Source organism: Triticum urartu, chromosome 7 (genome assembly GCF_003073215.2).
Source record: "Triticum urartu cultivar G1812 chromosome 7, Tu2.1, whole genome shotgun sequence".
NCBI lineage: Eukaryota > Viridiplantae > Streptophyta > Magnoliopsida > Poales > Poaceae > Triticum > Triticum urartu.
This window is the reverse complement of record NC_053028.1, coordinates 609,487,410-609,501,685: the sequence shown is the minus strand read 5'-3', so window position 1 is coordinate 609,501,685 and position 14,276 is coordinate 609,487,410.

Below are 14,276 nucleotides of genomic sequence, written 5' to 3'. Positions count from 1 at the left end.
AAGGCCGCTTGGCAAGTCTCGGTCCAATCGGAAATGTTTAATCCTCACACACGAAAGAAAGCTAGAAATGACCACCGGAGGAGAACGAAGCGCCGGAATGCAAAACGGACAACGGGGAAAATGCTCGAATGCATGAGATGAACACGTATGCAAATGCAATGCACATGATGACATGATATGAGATGCATGACAACGATAACAACACACGGAGACAAAGACCCGAACCCGAGAAATAAATATAACTTAACGCCGGAAACGGCAAGAGTTGGAGTACAAATTAGGGAAAGTTACTCCGGGGTTACAACACTCCACCACTACGAAAGATCTCGTCCCGAGATCTAGGACTGAAAACTCTGGGTACTCAGAACGGAGGTGATCCTCGCGTTCCCAGGTAGCTTCACGGTCGGAATGGTGTGACCACTTGACTTTGAGAAATTTGATTGACTTGTTGCGAGTCTTGCGTTCAGTCTCTTCAAGAATAGCAACTGGGTGCTCACGATAAGGAGAGATCTTCTTGGAGCTCAATGTCCTCGAAGTTGACGGTGCGGTCAGGAGTCTTGAAGCACTTTCGAAGCTGAGAGACATGGAACACGTCATGAACATTTGCAAAGTTTGAAGGAAGCTCGAGTTGATAGGCGAGGTCGCCTCTCTTGCTGACAATCTTGAAAGGTTCCACATATCTAGGGGCAAGCTTCCCTTTGATACCGAAGCGACGAGTACCTTTCATAGGAGAGACACGGAGGTAAACATGATCTCCGATCTCGAAAGCCAAATCACGGTGCTTACTATCATAGTAGCTCTTCTGGCGGGATTGGGCTGCTTTGAGGTTATCACGAATGACTTTGTACATTTCTTCCGCTTCTATGATTAAGTCATTACCCAGCAACTGACGTTCACCGGTTTCAGACCAGTTGAGAGGGGTAGGCACTTCCTGCCATACAGAATTTCAAAAGGGGCCTTGCCCGAACTTGCTTGAAAACTATTGTTGTAGGAGAATTCAGCATAAGGAAGACAATCCTCCCACTTCATGCTGAAGGAGATCACACAAGCCCTGAGCATATCTTCAAGAATCTGGTTGACACGCTCGACTTGACCGCTTGTTTGAGGATGGAAAGCTGTGCTGAAGCGGATGTTGGTGCCCATGGCCTTCTGGAAAGAATCCCAAAACTTCGAGGTAAAGATGCTGCCACGGTCTGAAGAGATCACTTGAGGAATACCGTGCAGAGAGACAATGCGAGAGGTATAGAGTTCCGCCAATTGAGCTGCAGTGATCGACTCTTTGATAGGCAGAAAGTGAGCCACTTTGGTGAGTTTGTCGATGACAACGAATATAGCATCATTGCCACGCTTGGACTTTGGAAACCCAGTCACGAAGTCCATCTCAATGTGGTCAAACTTCCATTCTGGAATGGCAAGAGGTTGGAGGAGACCAGCTGGCCTTTGGTGTTCTGCCTTCACTCTTCTGCAGACATCACATTCATTCACGAGTTGAGCGATCTCGTGCTTCATTCAAGTCCACCAATAAGCTTGCTTGAGGTACTGATACATCTTCGTACTCCCAGGGTGGATGGAGAGGAGAGAATTGTGAGCCTCGTTCATGATCACTTTACGGAGGTCACCTTTGGGCACAACAATACGATCCTCGAAGAAGAGAGTGTCCTTGTCATCAAGGCGGTAGCACTTGTACTTGGACTGACTCTTGGCAATCCCAATCTTCACCTTTTTCACCATAGCATCAAGAAGTTGGGCTTGGCGAATCTGGTCTTCTAAGGTAGGAGAGACTTGAAGGTTGGCAAGGAAACCTTGAGGAACAACTTGCAGATTAAGTTTGCGGAAAGCTTCACAAAGGTCGGGTTGATAAGGCTTGAGAATCAGACTGTTGCAATAGGCCTTTCTGCTCAAAGCGTCAGCAATCACATTGGCCTTGCCTGGAGTATACTCAATACTCGGATTATACTCTTGAATCATTTCGACCCATCGAGTTTGCCTTGAGGTTGAGATTAGGCTGAGTGAAGATGTACTTGAGACTCTTGTGATCAGTGAAAATGTCCACTTTTCTTCCCAATAGAAGATGTCTCCAAGTCAAAAGAGCATGCACAACTGCCGCCAACTCGAGATCATGAGTGGGGTAGTTCTTCTCATTAGGCTTCAACTGGCGAGATGTATAAGCAACAACTTTCTTCTCTTGCATCAATACTGCGCCAAGACCTTGGAGAGAGGCATCACAAAAGACCTCGTACGGCTTGGATTCATCAGGCGGAGTCAGAACTAGAGCAGTGATCAATTTCTCTTTCAAAGTGTTGAAAGCAATATCACACTCCGGAGACCAAACGTACTTGACGTGCTTCTGAAGAAGATTTGGAGAGAGGCTTCGCGATCTTAGAAAAGTTTTCAACGAATCTTCTGGCAATAGCTTGCGAGACCGAGGAAACTGCGGAGTTGCTTCACGTTCTGAGGAGGTTCCCAATTCACAATTGCAGACACCTTCTCAGGATTCACGGCAATGCCCTTGGCAGAGATGATATGACCAAGATAAAGAACCTCATCGAGCCAAAATTCACACTTGGAGAACTTGGCATAGAACTGATGTTCCCTGAGCTTATCAAGAACCAAACGCAAGTGCTTGGCATGATCTTCCTTGTTCTTCGAGAAAACCAGAATGTCGTCGAGATAGACCAAAACGAAGTCATTGGTGTAGGCGTTGAAGATGAAGTTCATCATGCGAGAGAACGTCGGAGGAGCGTTGGCGAGGCCAAAAGACATGACAGTGTATTCATATGAACCAAAGCTTGTTCTGAATGCTGTCTTGGGAATATCTTCTTCACGAATGCGAATCTGGTGATAACCCATACGGAGATCAAGCTTGGAGAATACTTGGGCACCTTTGAGTTGTTCGAACAGCTCATTGATGTTGGGAAGTGGGTATTTGTTCTTGATGGTCTTCTTGTTCACTGGACGGTAATCAACACAAAGTCGGTCCGTTCCATCCTTCTTCTTCACAAAAAGAACACCACAACCCCACGGAGAAGAACTAGGCCGGATGAGACCCATTCTTTCTTGCTCATCGAGTTGCTTCTTCAGCTCCTTCAACTCTTCAGGTCCGAGCTTGTAAGGACGTTTGCACACAGGTTCCGTGCCAGGCTCAAGTTCAATAACGAATTCAACTGGCCGGTGCGGAGGCATTCCTGGGAGCTCTTCTGGAAAGACGTCTTGATATTCGCAAACGACTGGAATTTGAGAGATGGCATCCAATTCACCCTTCTCATTGAGAGAAAACAGACGGATAGAATCATCCTGAGCGGCAAAGACAATTACATCCTCAGCCAAATGATTCAATTGAATCTGCCTGGCTGCACAATCAAGCTAAGCCTTGTGCTTAGAAAGCCAATCCATTCCGAGAGTAAGATCAATATCCGAGTCACCAAGAACATTTGGAGAGGACAAGAACTTATAGTCACCCAAAGTGATAGTAACATCCGGAACGCATACTTGAGATGTCATTTGACAGGCCGGAGAGACGATAGCCAATGGCTTCGGCAACACTTGAGTAACAAAATCATGCTTAGATGCAAAAGGTCTCGACATGAGACAATGCGATGCACCAGTGTCAAAAAAACTTTTGCAGGAATATCATTAACAGGAAGGTTACCCATGATCACATCTGACGAGTCCTCTGCCTGAGCTGCATTCATCAAATTGACCTTGGCATGCTTGGGATTATGCTTGACCACAGCTGTACTTGCCGATCTCACAGGAGGAGGAGGAGGAAGACGCCTCTGGTTGAAACACTTGTTGGCATAGTGACCCTTCTGTTGGCACTTGTTGCACGTGACCTCTGAAAGCGGACGGTGATACGGAGCACTCGATCTTGGAGCTTGAGACGAAGTCTTGTTCTGAAAGCCAGGGTTGGGTGGGTGGGAAGAACCACTGCCACCTTTGCTCTTCTGCTGATACGGCTGACGGAACGGAGGAGGAGGAAGCCAATACTTCTGCTGCTTGGCCACTTGAGTAGAGGAAGAAGGAGTAACATCTCTGACTCGCTTCCTGGAAGCATCACACCTCAACTGAGCAGCCTCTTGCTTCAGTGCCATGTTGTAGAACTCATCGTATCTCAAGGGCTCAAAGAACAAGAGCGAGCTGAATTTCTTCTCTGAGACCACCCCTGAACTGATATATCATGCTCTTCTCATCAGGCATCCTGCTTGGCAAAGCGGGCAAGCTTCTGGAACAACTTGTTGTAGTCATAGACAGACAAAGAGCCTTGCTTCAGATTGCGGAATTCCTCACGCTTGCTTTCAACCACGCTCTGCGGAATATGATGAGCTCGGAAATCTCGACGGAAATCATCCCAAGTGATAACACGTCCACCTCTGGAGTCCTTGTACTGCTGGAACCATTCTGCAGCTTGATCTTTGAGTTGGAAGGAAGCGAACTTGACAAAGTCCTTAGGCCTGACGTTACTTGCACTCGAAATGCTTACACAGATCCACAAGCCAATCGTCAGCATCGGTTGCCTCAACACAATTGCTGAAAGTCTTTGGCCCGTTAGCAAGGAACTGGTTGAGTGTAGCAAAGTGTCTGATTGCTGCCTTGATTCCCTTGACTTGCCTTGATTGCGCTCTTGGAGAATTTGCATGATCAGCTGTGTGTTTGCATTGGTTGCGGCCATCACAGCTTGCCATGCCTCTGGAGGAGGTGGAGGCGGTGGCGGATCAGGATTCGGAGTCGTGCGCGTTGGAGGAGCCATCCTGAAGAGGTTGACCACCATTAGCACATTGATAGATAAATATTGAAGCTGAATCCAACGGAATGAAAATTGCAACATATAGTCTTCACATCCGAACAAAATGAACGAATGCATTCCTCTTCAAATGGTCACATATCCATAAATTGAGAAGCCACGTAGAATTAAGGTAGAGAAATAAATCAACAAGGTACGGATCAAGAACGAATAATCGGTAAGAAATCCCAATCTCAAACCAATATCCGTGGAAGAAGAACTAGAGCTACTAGAATTCCCACCTATGAAACTCCCGAACCTTTCCGGTTATGCAATCAGGTGTTGGGGATACAGGGGAAGCATAATATCTCACCCAAACTAGCAAATCCTACATCCAGCTGTATCCATCCTTCAACACATAACCAAGAAAACTTCGGAAACCATCTACCTCAACCTTCGAAAAGCATCCGTTATACAAGTTATGGCGATACTCCCGAACTCCCGCCCCAGTACTGGGTGGCGTCGAGGTTATCTCACCAACGAACTGCATAAAAGAGATTTTCGATGTCGGCGAACATATCTCAAGTATTCCAGAATTGCAACGATAAAATTATGATGACAACACCTCAGAGCTCAACTCCCCGGGACACTTCCACTAAACCCCTGACAGGAGGCACCAAGACAATGTTCTCATCATAAGCCATCGGAACGATTCCAAGATACTCGCGTGATCCTAAAAAAATTTTAGTGAAATTTGAGAAGAGAAGAGTCAAAACTCTACGTCAGGATGCCTTACCAGAGTGATGAGGAGACTGGGAAGTAAAAAGAATTCCTAAGCTCTCCGATATATAATTCCTAAATGACTCAAAACATTTTTTCCAGACACAACTCGGCTGCTAAAATGATCAAGCAATGGGGCTCCTAAGGTCGGGGAAGGCTCTGATTACCAACTTGTAACGCCCTCGATGCGGCTATAGCTCCCACGTGTCGAGGCACGACTTAGAGACATAACCGCGTTGAAAGCAATGTCGCAAGTCAGGCAATCATTACAACATCCCATGTAATATATAATAAAAGGGGGAGATACATAGTTGGCTTACACTTGCCATGTCACATCATAGTACATAAATAACATCCATCATACAAACACTCATGGCCCGGCTACAGCGCCAAAATAGAAAAGAACCCAACATGCGACAAGGCCCTGAATCGAACCCCAACTAGGCACCACTACTGATCATCAGGAAAAGACACGTAGTATCGCTGAGAGTCCTCGTCGAACTCCCACTTGAGCTCGTACTCGTCACCTGGAGCGGAATCACCTGGACCTGCATCTGGAGTTATAGTATCTGTGAGCCACAGGGACTCAGCAATCTCGCACCCTCGCGATCAAGACTATTTAAGTTTATAGGAAGGGGTAAGGCAAATATATGTGGAGCTGCAGCAAGCGACTAGCATATGTGGTGGCTATCTTATTCGCAAAAGAGAGCGAGAAGAGGAGGCAAAGCACGAGCGAGAAGCTAGAAGGCAACCTGCGCAAACATTACTCCAACACCGTGTCCACTTCCCGGACTCCGCCGAGAAGAGGCCATCACGGTAACACACTCAGTTGATTCATTTTAATTAATTAAGGTTCAAGTTATCTACAACCGGACATTAACAAATTCCCATCTGCCCATAACGGCGGGCACGACTTTCGAAAGTTCAATCCCTGCAGGGGAGTCCCAACTTAGCCCATGACAAGCTCTCACGGTCAGCGAAGGAATAGACCTCCTCCCAAGACGTTCCGATCAGACTCGGTATCTCGGTAACTCAAGACACTTCGACAGGTTAAAACAAGACCAGCAACACCGCCCGAATGTGCCGACAAATCCCGATAGGAGCTGCACATATCTCTTTCTCAAGGCACACTCAGATAAGCAATCCGTACAACTAAAACCAGCCCTCGAGTTTCCCCGAGGTGGCGCTGCAAGGGGCTCTAGTTCGGACCAACACTCAGAGGAGCACTGGCCCGGGGGGTAAAATAAGATGACCCTTGAGTCTGCAGAACCCAAGGGAAAGAAAAGGCTAGGTGGCAAATGGTAAAACCAATGTTGGGCATTGCTGGAAAGCTTTAATCAAGGCGAACTATCAAGGGGTTCCCATTATAAACCCAACCACGTAAGGAACGCAAAATCCGGGAACATAACACCGATATGACGGAAACTAGGGCGGCAAGAGTGGAACAAAAACTAGGCGAGAGGCCGAGCCTTCCACCCTTTACCAAGTATATAGATGCATTAAGATAACATGGCAATAATGATATCCCAACAAGTAAATAAATGATGTTCCAACAAGGAACGGCCTCCAATCTTCACCTGCAACTAGCAACGCTATAAGAGGGGCTGAGCAAAGCGCGGTAACATAGCCAATCAACGGTTTGCTAGGACATGGTGGGTTAGAGGTTCAACATGGCAATTGGGAGGCTGACAAGCAAAAGGTAGGCATCGTAGCATTGGCAAGCAAGAGCGAGCAAACTAGCATAGCAAAGATAGTAGTGATTTCGAGGGTATGATCATCTTGCCTGCACAGTTGTCAAAGTTGACTGGATCCTCACAAGCAAACTCAACGGGCTCCTCGGTAGCGAACTCGTCTCCCGGCTCTACCCAACAAGACAAACAAGCAACAAGGATACAATCAACCACGTGCAAGACCAAGCAATATGATGAAATGATGATATGCTATGCGGGATGCGATGCGGGATGCAAAATGCAAGATATGACAGGAAATGCATGAACCTGGCCTCAACTTGGAATTCCAAGGGTTGCCACTGGAAATATGAGATGAAATCGCTTGAAAACGATATAAAGAACGCCGGAATCGGAGTTACGGTTTGGAAATGGCAAGCGATTTTAAGATGACACCGGTCTGCGATTTACAGCAAGTAGGCATCTAAACGCAATGAAATGGACATGCTACAGCCACCAAACATGACAACAAAATACATGGCAGGGATGCACACAAGATGCTTAACAAAAGACTAGCACTGAGCCACGGCCAATTCATCCATTATGAGGTTCAAACAAGCATGGCAAAAACGCAAATGCAAAACAGATTCCAGACTTAGTGAAATTAACACTTGTCTGAAATTTCAGATCACGAAGCCCTCTTCGGAGCAGCAAAACAACATGATACATGACCTGATTAAGAGAAGTAAGTACATGACATGGAGCTACTCAACAAGCTTAAAAAAAGACCCAAAGTTACCTGGGGCCAAAAGGGATCACAAAATATACTAACGGGCACACGAACATAGCTAAAACACAATCAGTTTTCAGACTTAAGTGAAAACTGAGACATGCTGAAATATAACTCACGAAGGCATGTAAACGAGCTCGATGCACTCACCACGGTGCAAGTCATGGCAAGGCAGGCATACGTCCATTAAGAAGGCACAAAATACAAGCTAGACATGGCAAGAACAATGGCATAGCATGCACGGATCAACTATAATAGCATCGGCAAAATCGCAAACGAGTTGATGATCTGCCCAGATTCACCACGAAGCAAAAGCAGAGCTCGATTGACTCAAGGTAGGGTGCTCCATAATTGCAAACAAAGACATGGATGGATATAGCATAACATGATTAACAAAACTCCTTTACTGATCATCCTGAAAAGAGTCACGGATCACTAGGAAACAAGCTGAACATATGGCATCATGAACTAAATAATCCCAGACTTTGTGAAATTAACTAAGTCTCTGAAAACAGATTTACCGGGTGCCTCACTTTGCAAGCTTGCACAAGTCACCACATACATCCTAAAAATGCATGGGTTGCACCTCTGGAAAGAAGACAAAATGCTTAAGGAAACATATGAAGGACTCACAGGCATAGCATGCACACAATAATCATGGCAAAAATGACAAAAGTCTAAGATGAACTAGCAGATCTGACAAATAACTCACGAAGCCTCCTTCTAACAGAATTTTGGGCATCAAGATGAACTCAAATGAAAATGATTCAATGGAATGAAATGATGTACTCGTCGAGTCGAACATTTTCATATACTATATGTCCAAATCGGAGCAACGGATGCAAAGTTACGGGGCCTCGAACATGAGCATATGAGCTAAAAATCTAGGGACTTGGCGAAAAAAAAACAACCCCGCGGATTAGGGTTACTGTAGCAACCGCGGATCCGGATCGTGCGAGCTGGATCCGGCGAGGTCGCTCGCTGGCGACGACGGGCGGTGGCGGCCGGACGGAGGGGAGGCGAGGCCGGGGCCGGCCGGCCTTGGCGGCGAGGAGGAGCGGCGCGGCCGGGGACGGGTGGCGGCGGCCCGGCGACGAGGCCGCGGAGGCGGCGCGGGGCGCGGCGCGAGCTACTGGCCGGCGTCGATGGCGGCGGCGGCGGTGGCGGCCTCGGGGCGGAGCAGGCGGTGGTGCGGGGCGGACCGGGCGGCGCGGCGGCGAGTGGCCCAGTCGGGCGCGGGAGCGGGCCCGCCTCGGGCCTGGGCGGGCCGGCGGGAGCAGCGGCGGGGAAGTGGTCCGCCTACCACATGGCGGTGCTGGATTGGCTGCGGCGATGCGTCCGGTTGGATCGGACGTGTCCGGCCTGCGCAGGGATCCTGTTTTTTTTAGCTAGGGTTTCGGGGAGGAAGAAGAGATCCGAAAACGGGGGGGCTATTTATAGGCATAAGTGGAGCTAGGAGAGTCCAAATGAGTGCGGTTTTCGGCCACGCGGTCGTGATCGAACGCTCTAGGACATGGAGCAGAGTTTAGTGGGTTTTGGGCCAAATTTGAGGGGTGTTGGGCTGCAACACACACGAGGCCTTTTCGGTCCCTCGGTTAACCGTTGGAGTATCAAACGAAGTCCAAATGATACGAAAATTGACAGGCGTTCTACCGGTAGTAAACCAAGGCCGCTTGGCAAGTCTCGGTCCAATCCGGAAATGTTTAATCCCCACACACGAAAGAAAGCTAGAAATGGCCACCGGAGGAGAACGAAGCGCCGGAATGCAAAACGGACAACGGGGAAAAAGCTCGAATGCATGAGATGAACACGTATGCAAATGCAATGCACATGATGACATGATATGAGATGCATGAAAACGAAAACAACACACGGAGACAAAGACCCGAACCCGAGGGAATAAATATAACTTAACGCCGGAAACGGCAAGAGTTGGAGTACAAATAGGGAAAGTTACATCCGGGGTGTTACATGACCCTTGAGTCCGCGAAACCCAAGGGAAAAAGGCTAGGTGGCAAATGGTAAAACCAATGTTGGGCATTGCTGGAAGATTTTTATTCAAGGCGAACTGTCAAGGGGTTCCCATTATAACCCAACCGCGTAAGGAACGCAAAATTCGGGAACATAACACCGATATGACGGAAACTAGGGCGGCAAGAGTGGAACAAAACACTAGGAAAAAGGCCGAGCCTTCCACCCTTTACCAAGTATATAGGTGCATTAAGATAACAAGATAATATAGTGATATCCTAACAATAAACAATGTTCCAACAATGTTGGCGATATTACTACTGGGCGTAAACCGACCTATCTGGGCCGGGTTAACTTCGTTAGTAGTTAAGTATGTTAAAGCCCAAGAAGACAGAGGAGGGCTCAAGGCCCATGGTCGGTTCAAGGCCTGTAGCCGTAAACCGGCGTTAGTAGTTAACCTGTATTGTAAGTTAGGAATAAGTAGAGACCAAACCGGACACATCTATGAGCCGGTATTGGGACTCCGTAAGCCGACGGGAGTCACCCGTGTATATAAGGGGACGACCCGGCGGCGGTTCAAGGACAACAAACAACAACTCGAGACATAGGCGAAGCTTGTTTGCTCCCTAGTCATCGAAACCCCATCAATTCCATAACAACTAGACGTAGGCTTTTACCTTCATCGAAGGGGCCGAACTAGTATAAACTCTCTTGCGTCCTTGTGTCCGCTTTAACCCCTTCAAGCTAACCCGTCGCGATGGCTCCACGACTAAGTCCTTTCTCTAGGACATCTGCCGTGACAAAACCACGACAATGGTATGTGTTTCCTAATACTTTTAGTATGGAAGACCTTATTTTATGACTAAATTGGATCAGCTCTTACATAGAGGCAGGCTGGTTGCTCTCCGAGGGCTCAATATTATCTTGTTACTGGTGGCCTTTTTTTTTGTAGCATTCACGTTTTCAGTTGTTTTTTTTTTTTTTTAAGATTCTGTTTTTCTTGGTTATTCTTGTTCTATCCCGATTGTCTTCGATCTGGTGTGTGGTTGTCCGGCGGGAGTTGCGCCGATGCTGATGGTAAGTCTCGCATGGTGTGCTTTGGGTGTATGTGTCATCTCAAGTTATTGAGGACGATCGGAATTCAGCTGTGGGACCGTCGTGTTGGTTCCGGTGACGAATCTTTGACCGGAGAAACCGAATCTCTTTATCAGCTACAAGATGGCCGGATTGGGAGTTGTTCCGATGGCCATAGTATTCTGGACCCCTCTGATCTGCCCAACCGGGTTGGAATATTCATGGCCAGAACACAAGCAGCGCTTCATTCTTCGACAGCTGCGGCAACTCTCCGGTTCAGCAGCGGCGAGGCTGCCGGGGCAGGAGGCCCTGTGCGCCCGCCGGCTCAGGTTCTATCAGAACTATTTGATGTGTTGGCTGTGCTTATGGCGGAAGTTAATCCGCCGGATCAGGACGTTCACAACACGGAGATTGCAAAGGTAAAGGAACAGATCACCCAGGCCAAGGCGGATCGGCTGAGGACACCAGGATGGCCGCAGAGCGGGCCGCTTTAGACGCACAGGCCTACAGGCTTATGTTGGACCAGAGCGCGTCGCATGAAGTCATGAGGAGGAAGCACCGATCCCGCTTACCTCCGGTTTTCGAGGCCAGAGACCTTTTCAACACTCCAGGACCAAGAGCCGGCAATCGCTGGAGGGAAACCGGGCAGAAGCCCCTGGGACCGGTGCACCGGTTCAGCCTCGTCAGATGGACCCGCCTCGTCAAAACACCGTTGTACCTCAGGCTGCTTTAACACCTCCGGGTCACTACTCCAACCCAATGGACAATCTTGTTGCCGCTGCTGCACGGCTGGAGGCCATTCCAATTGAAGGTGACTCGCCGCAGGCAGTAGAGACGCGACGGGTCAAGGAACTTCTGAGGACAGCTTTGGCCCAACAGGAAGCGTACTCGTACAGCCGCGACCGGATCCACTCGACCCCCCGTCCAAGCCGGAGCTATAGCAGACATATGGATGAACCGCGCAGTGTCGAGTAATGAACGACGTGGGGCACCCCGTGACAACAACCCGGCGGGTGGTGCTGATGACGCTCAGGGAGTGGTGGACCGGGCCCGCGCGCAGGGAGGCCGAGTTAGCCACACGCATCAGGCTCGGCAGCTCACGCCGGTTCGTCCAACCACCTTGACTGAACCTGGTGACTTCTAGTTCTTTGGGGGTGCCTTGCCTTATCCCCGCTTTACGCAACGTGCGCCTGCCCAAGGATTTCAAAGGCCCGCGCAAGGTACCAAATTACACGGCGGATCAACCTCCAGAGACATGGGTGGAGAGCTATGAGATGGCCATGGAGATGCTTGATGTGGATGACGCGGCGTGTGCGAAATACTTCACCATGATGCTTGAAGGAACGGCCCGTACTTGGTTAAAAAGCTTGCCGGCTAATTCTACAAGTTCATGGGCCCAATTACGAGCCCGTTTTATCAGCAATTTCAAAGATACCTGTAAACAGCCTATGTCGATAGTGGACTTAGCTGCATGCATCCAGGAGGAAGGAGAATCAACGACTCATTCGTGCACCGGGTTTCCAAGTGTTGCACTCCTCAGACCGCATCAACGCTGACACCGAATATTAACCCTAGAAGGCAACTGCCGGTTTGGACCCCTGAAGCTGAAGTTGGGACGGATGAAGCGTCATTGCACCGACATGGGGACCCTCATGGCCGCTTTGGTGAAATATGCTGATTCTGATAGCACCAAGGATCCCGAATCTGATGATGACAAGACAGGGAAAGGGAAGAAGAACAGAAGCTCCAAAGGTCAGCAGCATCACTGGGCAGGCAATGGTGGAGGAGGCAAGCGTAAAGCGGATGGTAACATGGACTTTGTGGCTAATACCAACGCACAGGACAATGGCCAGCGACGCAAGGGTAGGCCGAAAAATCGTAATGGAGCGCCCAACCCTAACCCAAACCGCCTAAACTATCTGCTAAGCCAGCCCTGTCCAAGACATGGGACGAAGGAGGCGCCGGCAAACCACCTTTGGAAAGATTGCTTTATTATGCAGGAGTTCAAGAATTCTAATAATTTCCGGTATGATCACGAATCTGGCGTGGCTCGGGATCCGGGCCGGGTTACGGAGGAGGAAGTTCTGTTCAGGATTCAATGGTAATCCAGGCGGACATAATGGTCAAAATAGTCAGAACAACCAGGGTGGTTACAACCAACAGCAGCAACAGTCAGGTTACCAAAGCAACCCAAAGCAGTTGAGTAATGGGCAGTACCATGTCTTCACCACTAGCTTGGACAAGCGAGACCGGAAAGTTCAGAGGCGGGCGGTCAACTCTGTTGAACCGGCCATACCCCGTTATCTACGTTGGTCTGAATAGCCAATCATATGGAGCAGAGAAGATCACCCTCCCCAGGTCGATAATCCGGGTCAGTTGGCTTTGATGTGGCGCCTCAGGTGGGAGGTTACAAGTTCACCAAGGTGCTCATGGATGGAGGGAGCAGCATTAACATCTTGTACTATGAGACCTTCCATCGTATGGGACTAACAGATAAGAATCTCAAATCGTCTAATATAGTATTTCACGGTGTAGTGCCTGGCAGATCAGCATATCCCGTTGGTAAGATAGCTCTGGAAGTGGCCTTTGGGGATGATCATGATTCCAGGTCGGAGACATTGACGTTTGAAGTGGTGAAAATCCAAAGTCCATATCATGCCCTGTTTGGGCGACCGGCCTACGCCAAGTTTATGGCTCGGCCCTGTTATGTGTATTTGCAGCTCAAGATGCCGGGTCACAAGGGGACAATAACGGTTCACGGAAGCCGCAAAATCGTTTGGAATGCGAGGAAGGAGATGCGGCTTATGCAGAGTCGGTTTGTGCCACCGAGGAGTTGAAGTACTATAAAGACAATGTTGATCCGGCGGACATGACTCCGTTGAAGAAGCCAACTACGGAGCATGATCCGGCCCTGAAGTTCAAATCGGCAGCAGAAACTAAGCTTGTTGACTTCGTACCTGGCGATTCGTCCAAGCAGTTCAGCATCAGTGCCAACTTGGATCCGAAATAGGAAAGCGCGCTCATCGAGTTCATCCGTGAGAATCGGGACATTTTTGCATGGAAGCCCTCCGACATGCCAGGTGTACCGAGGCAACTCGCTGAGCACACACTTAATGTGGATCCTAAATATAAACCGGTGAAACAGTTCCTCCGCCGGTTTAACGAAGAAAGACGCAAGGCGATTGGAGAAGAGGTAGCCAGGCTCTTAGCAGCTGGTTTTATTGTTGAAGTTTTTCACCCTGAGTGGCTTGCCAATCCGGTGCTAGTCCTTAAG